Here is an 8,745-nt window from a genome sequence, read left to right as displayed (position 1 = left end):
TGCACACAAACCTTGAAGCTATCAACAAAGAAACATGCACACTAGAGAATAGACATGAGAAGAGAGACAAACACCATCTCATTGCATTGAAAAAAAAGAACATTGCTCATACAATAAAGTAGATGGGGAGAGAGAAGAGCTTGCACCTCTATGAAAAAAGAGGGAGAGCTAGTCTCAAGAGAGCTCAAACATGAGTTTAGCCCAATGTGTCCATAAGCTCTCAAATGAGCCACTTTTTATACAAAAAACTCTAAAACTCCCAAAACTTCCCATGTGGGATTATTCTTAAGCCCACTCCCACACTCATCTACAACTTGGAACTCTTTACAAGAGCCCTAAATAAGAATGTCACTTGTTTTCCTGCTTGCATCTTTGTGTTGCATCCTTGCATTGATCACCACTCGTCACGCAACAGTAAACATCTTGCTTTTTAGCACCAATTTTTTACACTAATTCCTTGTCATCCTTTCGGGAAAAATGCCCTATTGTAAACATATCATAATACCAGTTTTGTTCATATTTTTGTACCATTACTCCAAGCAATTTATCAGTCAGACGATCCAACACTCTAGATTTTGCAAATTTCCCAAATAGGAGTAACATCTAGCCAACTTTCCTATGAAATTCAGCTTGTTGATAAGACACAACAATGCTTGATGATCCACATGGATTTCTCATTCATCAAGGTGATGTGGTGGAGGGCATAGAGGGTGAGCTTATGTTCAAAAAGTCGTCTCATCCAAACCCTCTTAAAGCTGCTTCTACAAAGCTGAAATCTGCAATTCATCAAGAGAGGGAAAAGGTGTCAGTAATCTCTCGGCATGGCTCTACTAGACATGGAACCATCTCAGAGGCATGCTTCCTCACTTCTAGGTACACATTGTAGGGAACTGACTCATGTTTCAGCTCCTACAAGGAAGGAACTAAAGCACTATGTTCGTCATGCAGATAAAAGCAAGAGGAGAGCCGACATTTTGTGGGGAGGATGTGTGTCACAGTAAGAGGACCAAAGAGTTCAAGGTAGAAGACCAATCTATAAAATTTGAGAACTACCATGGCAAGTATGACTCCACCAATGCTTTATCTTTCATTTCCCAGTTTGAGATTGCCTTGCATGAGGGAGAGTTCACCGAAGGATTAAAGTGTTAACATGTTGGCATGTATTACAAAGGGACTGTTGCACATTGGTTGTTGGTGGCCGAGAAGCTTTCCGTCAACACCACTGCTACATGGGCTGAATTCAAAAGAAAATCTTATGCTCAGTTTTTGCCTCCTAATTTTGCAAAGAATGTACACCAAAAGTGGGATTGGTTGGGCCACACAGAGGAAGAAATCAATCAATTCTTATGTATAAACTTTTGATAGGTACTATTGGAAGTGATTCCCTTTATGAAGATTGATGAAGAGAAAAAGAAGAGAAAGTTTGAGTTGAGGCTTCAAACCATCTTTCAAGATGCACTTAAAATCTGTCCCAATCAAACTTTGTAGTATTTCATCTTAGCACTTTGCGTAAGTGAAAGTCCCGATCAAAATTCTGTGGCTCAAACATATGCACATCCCATTGGATTTCCGTATCTAAACGTATCGGAATTGACCTTTCTCATCCTCTTGTGATTTTTACAACTGTAAAGCTAGGTGAGTGACTTTATTGGTGAATTGGAGGACTGGTTGCACGTTCTAGCGCAATCCTCGGAACTCATCCTCAAGCCGCTCAAGATAGTGAGGCGGTAGAAACCGCTTCTTGAGGTCCGTGAGGACAAAGTGGTCCCATTCATAGGTAGTAACACCAAAGTGGGAATTTTCCTGGGCCCAATGCATCCACCACCAAGAGATAGCTTCCCCTTCTATGTAGCTGCTAGCTAACACAACTTTTTCCACATTTGACTTCCTACCAACAGCCAAATAAGCCTCAAACTGATGAATCCATGAGTACAAAGTTGTGGGGTTCAGTTTACCATTATACTTACTGAAATTCATCCTTTCGTGAAGATGAGTCGAGGAAGTTGCCGGTACCATCCTTGCATTGAGAGCTACGCTCATGCTCCACGTGTTGTCTTTGTTCTTTCTATGAGGCAGTGCGAGCCACTGCTTGCGTCCGAACCTCTAACTCCCATGCTTGTAAAGCACGGGACTGCTTTGGTAACTCCGCAATCAAGGTAGCTGAAGCAGAGATTTGGAAAGGGATCTTCGTGATAACTAGCAAAGGAGAGAAGGTGGGAATGGGTGTCGAGGTATCCTGAAGAGGTATCTACTTTTCCACGGCTTGTATTATCAAAGCCTTGCACTCCAACATTTGTTCCCTTGCTACCGACCTCTAAAAACCAACCATACAAGTGAAAAAAAAATCCTTTTTTTTGGCTAATCTCTTCACCAAACGCTAGAGCTCTGATACCATTGTAACATGCAGAAGCTTACAGATAGGATCATACTTTGATAAAATGAATATATTAGCACCTTTGTTCTTGACGATGATAAGAGTGCATCATGGTTATGACCATAAAAGAGATGGTTACATACGAGAACCTGCGCTTAAAATGGAGATGGCTTGGCATGCATTCAATAATTCCATCCCAAAAACCTCTGAAAATTCTGCAAGAAGTCTTTGATGTAGCAAATCTAGCAGATTGTTCTGATCAAGTTCAGAACTTCGTCGCACTAGAACATCTGATTGGGCTTCAATTGGCTGCGAAAGAGCCTGCCTTTGAAGGATCTCAAACACACGTCCAAACTGGCCGACTGCTGATGCCACAGGGGACTATACTTTTGAAAGGAGACACACATTGAGGGCCAGCCCATGGTAGGTTATCCAGCGTGAAACCCTAACTCCAATCGCCGCAACTTTCTTGTCTCCTACATTATCAGCAACAAGTAGGTGAATTCACACTAATGACCTCAACAAAATCTACTCATCACCAATCAACACTCACAAAAAGGTGCGTACACAAAGGTGATGCTAGCTTACCAACCCAGACACCCGTTAGTCCTTCAATGCGTGTGGCTTCAATGGCACATGCAGTCTGTGAAGAGCTCGAATGACTACTTCCTCCAGCGATCTAAGATACCAATGGAGGTCCATTCGATGATGCCGTAAGTTCAATATAGGGTACATAACCAGCTGCTGCTGCAAACCCAATAATCATAAATGAACATCGCATACATGTGACTGCAGTTCTATCATCATCGATCACCACCAAGCCTACTGATATGAACAATTCAAGATGATCTGCACAAAAAGACTCGGTGTCCAGCATGGCACCAACCAACTTTGAAAGCATAAGAAATTGCCATGGTGTGGAGGAGATAATAACGGACCTGGCCAGGACCATGGTAAGTAACTTCCCCTCCGCATTCTGTCGGGTGGTCTTTATCGAACAATAATTTCTTCTCAGAGCTGTGGGTCATCTACATCATGTCCCTTTTGCAATATTATCACCGCGTCATCTACATCATGTCCCTTTTGTATTGCTGCAGTGTTGCTCTCTACCATAGCTTTCTGCCACTTCCATGCATCCAAGTATGGGAGTGCTCTGATCATAAAAATCATAACAGTCACATCTCACACAATTAAGAATTAGCACTTGCAATATATATTGAGTATTTGCAAAGCTTTTCCGGCAGCATAATTCCAAAAAGTGATTTTCTTAGGGCTAGACAATTATAAAAACACTTTTTTTCATGCATTTTTATGTTTTCCCCGTTAAGTTCAAATTCATCTAAAACATATACATATCTGTATTTATTTATTTGTGTGTGTGTGTGCGCGCGCGCGTGCGTGCATGTGTGTGTTTTGTATACATACATACTTTTATTTTGTAAAAACCAGTGCTCTATTACCCAAAAACAATATACATGGGGAGGATGTACTTCAAAGAGAAGTGATCCAAGGAAGAAAGCTTAAAATAGTAGCAAGACTTCAAACTGTGGGATGTCAATAGCCTCAAACTGTCGGGGCTGCAATGTAAGGACTAGTGAAGATTGGCACGAAAAAAATCATAAGTATCTAGAGGAGGCTATCGAAACATAGCGTGATTCCGAGCCTTCCAAATAGTCCAACGTGCCCAATATCTCATCCATATGATGAAAGTGTCAAACAGGGATTTCATTAACGTCTTCACAATTTCGTGATCACGTTAACAAAACCTAGTGTTAACATATTAAAACTTGTGATCACATTGTATATTCACATGACCTGAGAAATGACATGTCGGAACCCACTAGTCCAGTAACACCTCCGGGCTTCTATCTTTCCCGGCGGGCCCGCCGGGATACAGAGTTTTCCCGGCGGGCCCGCCGGGAAAGACAAAAGCCCGGCGGGCCCGCCGAGAAAAACAAGGAACACTGGCGGGGTATTATTCTGTATATAAACACTGCCCGACACCCATCGTACAACTTTTGGGAAGATAGTCCTTGTTTTGGGGGCGTGATATCTCTCCTCAAAGTACTTGTAGAGCTCTCGAGTTGCTAGAAGTGTCCTCTTGGGAAGAACGTCCTTATTTTAGGGGCTGTCGTCTTTCCTTGTAGGCACTCCTAAGGCTATTGGGCCACTCGTCCTTAGTTCTTTGAACTGGGGATAGGGTGTGGTTCGTAGCTAATACTTGTGGAGATTTAGGGACAAATTTGGAGTCATTCAGCTTTGCATTTGAGCCACGTACGTAATCTACCTACCTCATTCTGCTTTATGAATGGTTTGATGGAGTCAAGAGTCCTGCTTAGGGGCTTGTATTGGTTCTTGATACTTGATATAGTTTAGAGTAGACAAGGGTCTATTGTCCTATACTAGAGTATTGGGCAAGCATAGATCTTTGATTTTTTTTTGTGAATGTTAGAGAAGGTCTATTGTCCTATACTAGAGTATTGGGCAAGCATAGATCTTTGATTGTATAAAGTATCCTTAATTGGGTACAAAAGGCATCCTTCATTGGGGGTGCAATGTGCATGATAGTCTCGAAGTAGTTTTGTAGTAAGACCTTGCAAGATAGTTTGAAGTAGTTTTATGTTATGTGATGATCTTTTGTATTTATCAAGATAGTTTCGAAGTACTTTGTCTGCAGATGTATGTTTTGTCATACGTGAGTGATTTGTTGTTTTTTCATTTGTGTATTCATTGTTATATGCTTGGTTGAATAGGTTATTTGTTGAGATGGAGGATAATGTTGGATCCAGTGATACCTCCAATAGAGTCCAAATTTCAAATAGCAGAAAAAAAAGGCACCTGGGATAGAGTGGCAATATGCAATTAACGTTGGTGATCGATTCATAGATTGGGAGTGTAAGCTATGCCATGCAGTAAAATCAGGTGGGGCGCCTCGACTAAGAGAACACTTTTTAGGCGGACCGAAGAAAAAGTCATGTACCCACCCCTCTGCACCTATAGTGGCCAAACGTGTAAGATTCCTCCCCCAACCCCCTTTTTGATGTCTAGTATCTTCCCCCGTAATCAATCCCTCTTCAGAAATATAAAGACCTTGTTTCTAACTGTTTTAACCTAGAGAGAGAAAATATTCTAGAGAGAGAATATTCAGATTATGAATATTTTTGGATAGAAAAATAACTCATCTTATTAAAATAAGTTCCCCTGAAACAGAAATTCAAAAAGAAATTTCCAATGTGCAATTGGAATTAATTGGAAATAGGTATAAAGAACCTTAGTCTAAGGGCCTAGATTTTCAGAAATCTTTAAACTATGGTCCAATTAAGGTTTCTATGGGCCAATAGCATCAATCCATGTGTAGGGAGGAGATAAATCCAAATTGTAAAAGAAGATACCCAAAAATGAGTAAATGCTCACATAAGATGAAGAGTTGAAAATGTACAAGGTTTATTAGTAAATAAACTCATATGTAAGGAAGAGGAGTTCTTTAAAGGAGGTGCATATTTCACATAAGATGAAGAGTTGAAAATGTACAAGGTTTATTAGTAAATAAACACATATGTAAGGAAGGGGAGTTCTTTAAAGGAGGTGCATATTTCACATAAGATGAAGAGTTGAAAATGTACAAGGCTTATTAGTAAAAAAACTATGACACATATGTAAGGAAGAGGAGTTCTTTAAAGGAGGTGCATATTTCACATAAGATGAAGAGTTGAAAATGTACAAGGTTTATTAGTAAAAAACTATGAGCAATGCAATTTTGACACATATGTAAGGAAGGGGAATTCTTTAAAGGAGGTGCATATTTCACATGCTTGAATGAGTTTTAAACTCATAAAAATTGAGATATTTCATCTCTCCTCTCTCCTCATTCAAGTCTAGTTCCAGAAAGTTAGCTTAACTGACCTAAAAATGGTCAAAAAGTGACCAAACTGACTTAGAAAATTCTAGAATCAGTTTGTTTGGTTAGGAGCTCAAATTTTCCTATAAATAGAAGCCTCCCCTTGTTGAAAAAAACATAGTCTCTTATGCTTTGTTACTCTACTCCACCTAAGCCAAAATATATAGTCTCTTATGCTTTGTTACTCTACTCCACCTAAGCCAAAATATATAGTCTCTTATGCTTTGTTACTCTACTCCACCTAAGCCAAATTAGATAGAGTCTTATGCTTTGTTACTCTACTCCACCTAAGCTAAAATATATAGTGTCTTATGCCTTGTTACTCTACTCTACCTAAGCCAAGAACTGTGAATTCTTTAATAATTCACTAGTTTTTGATACCTCTCTCTTTCTTCAATCCCCATTGGTGGCTCCATCAACATACTAAACCAATTGATTGGTTGGGGGCCTCTACCGTGAATAAAGAATCAAGCAAATTATAAGGTAAGTATATTGAATTTTGATCTTTTCTATAATTACTCAATGATTCTCTCTTCTCAACCCCTCTCAAGCTTGAGAAGTTTAATTGGTATGGTTTTTTAAATGCTATTGAAGTTAATTGGTGAATAGTAGTGAAGAGTTACATAATTTAATAAATGCTATAGAAGTTAATTTCCATTTATATTTAAATTCTAATGGTTTTTATGTAATTTCTCTCTCTCACTCAAGAAATGGTCATACTCATAACCCATTCTCAATCCAAATGAAGCTTTTCATAAAGCTTTTCCTTAATCCAAGATTAAGCTATGCTTGAGGCCAAATTAATGGCTTTTTTCTATGCTTTTAGTTTATGTATGTTGATGATTCAATCCATTAGGGATTGATGATCCAATTAGAGACCATTCTAATTATTTTCTTAATGATCCAATTAGAGACCATTATGGATTGATGATCCAATTAGAGACCATTCTAATTATTTTATTAATGATCCAATTAGAGACCATTACGGATTGATGACCCAATAAGAGACCATTCTAATTATTTCTTTAATAATGAGCTTTATCCCTTAGAAAAAAATTGAGATTTATCAGTCATAGTAGCGGAGCTATGGCAAAATTTTTATAGAAATTACGCATAAAATAAATTCATTCAAAGTATAAAACGAGGAATTCCTACCATATTCTAGGAACTATCATCCTAGATTAATTAAAAGAATTTTATTATGCATGGAGATGTGGATGTTGCATGTAGATGTAGATGTATGGATGTGAGTGTGAATGTGGAGGTGGATGTATGCATGGGACGTGGATGTATGCATGTAGAAATAGATGTGTAGATGAGGATGTAAATGGAGATGTGGATGGATGCATGTAGATGTAGAGGTATAGATGTAGATGTGAATGGAGATGTGGATGTATACATGTAGATGTAGATGTATAGATGTAGAGGTGGATGTGGATGTGGATGTATGCATGTAGATGTAGGTGTATAGACGTAGATGTGGATGTAGAGGTGGATGTATGCATGTAGATGTAGGTGTATAGACGTAGATGTGGATGTAGAGGTGGATGTATGCATGTAGATGTAGGTGTATAGACGTAGATGTGGATGTAGAGGTGGATGTATGCATGTAGATGTAGATGTATAGATGTGGATGTGAATGTGGAGTGGATGTATGCATGTAGATGTAGGTGTATGGAGGTGAATGTGAATGTGGATGTGAATGTATGCATAGGGATGTAGATGTATGCATGTAGATGTGAATGCACGCATATAGTTGTGGATGTATGGATGTGAATATACGATTGTGATGTGAGGGAATCTGAAGTGATGAGATGGAAATGATGTGATGGGATGAGTATACATATAAATGGAATATGGAATAAGTAATGTAGATTGAGGAGGGATAATGCGGCAAAATGAAAGTTAAAATAGAAATTGTATTGTAAACTGTTTGTAAATGCTGTTTGTAAATGCTGTCTGTAAATGATTGTTTTATGTCAAGAATGCTGGGGGGAGCATTTTGACCGTCTTGTGATTAAGGTCGTGATGAGAAAGTTGCAACTGCTGACGGGGAGTCAATGAAGGACGTCTCGCGTAGCAAGGTCGGCCGAGGTCTTGACCAGCCTCGGTGCGATTAAAATGGTGAGCTTCCGGTACGGTGGATGAGGGGCCAAGGAAGCGGCCTATGCGTGAAGCGCTAGGTTACCTGCGAAGGATCCTAGAGGGTGCTGACCATACGGTGCTCGGGCTCTGGGTTGCCTAGGATACCCACGCGTGCGTCGAGGAAGATATTGGAACAGAGTTGGAGTTGTTTTCTGAAATCGAGCATGGATCTGGTTGATTGACCTTGCTGGTCTTCAATGGATGAGTCCATGGCTCCTTATATGGATCTGTTGGTTGATCTTGCTGATCTTCAACGAGAGTCCATCTTGTTAAGTGATTATATTGCCAAGTATTATGGGCTAGGAACTATCGAAACGGCTCCTGAGCG

At 39.5% G+C, this 8,745-nt stretch overlaps 1 pseudogene; it reads right to left on the bottom strand.

Annotated features, from left to right (window-relative positions):
• Positions 1–2,509: 2,509 nt before the first annotated feature.
• Positions 2,510–8,745, bottom strand: part of LOC147632530 (octanoyltransferase LIP2p2, chloroplastic-like) — a 31,306-nt pseudogene continuing 25,070 nt past the window's right edge.

The sequence above is a fragment of the Cibotium barometz genome, chromosome 13, assembly GCF_041138505.1.
Source record: "Cibotium barometz isolate CiBa-2024 chromosome 13, ASM4113850v1, whole genome shotgun sequence".
Taxonomy (NCBI): Eukaryota; Viridiplantae; Streptophyta; class Polypodiopsida; order Cyatheales; family Cibotiaceae; genus Cibotium; species Cibotium barometz.
Note: the sequence above shows the minus strand (reverse complement) of the source record. Positions and strands in the feature narration are given on the sequence as shown.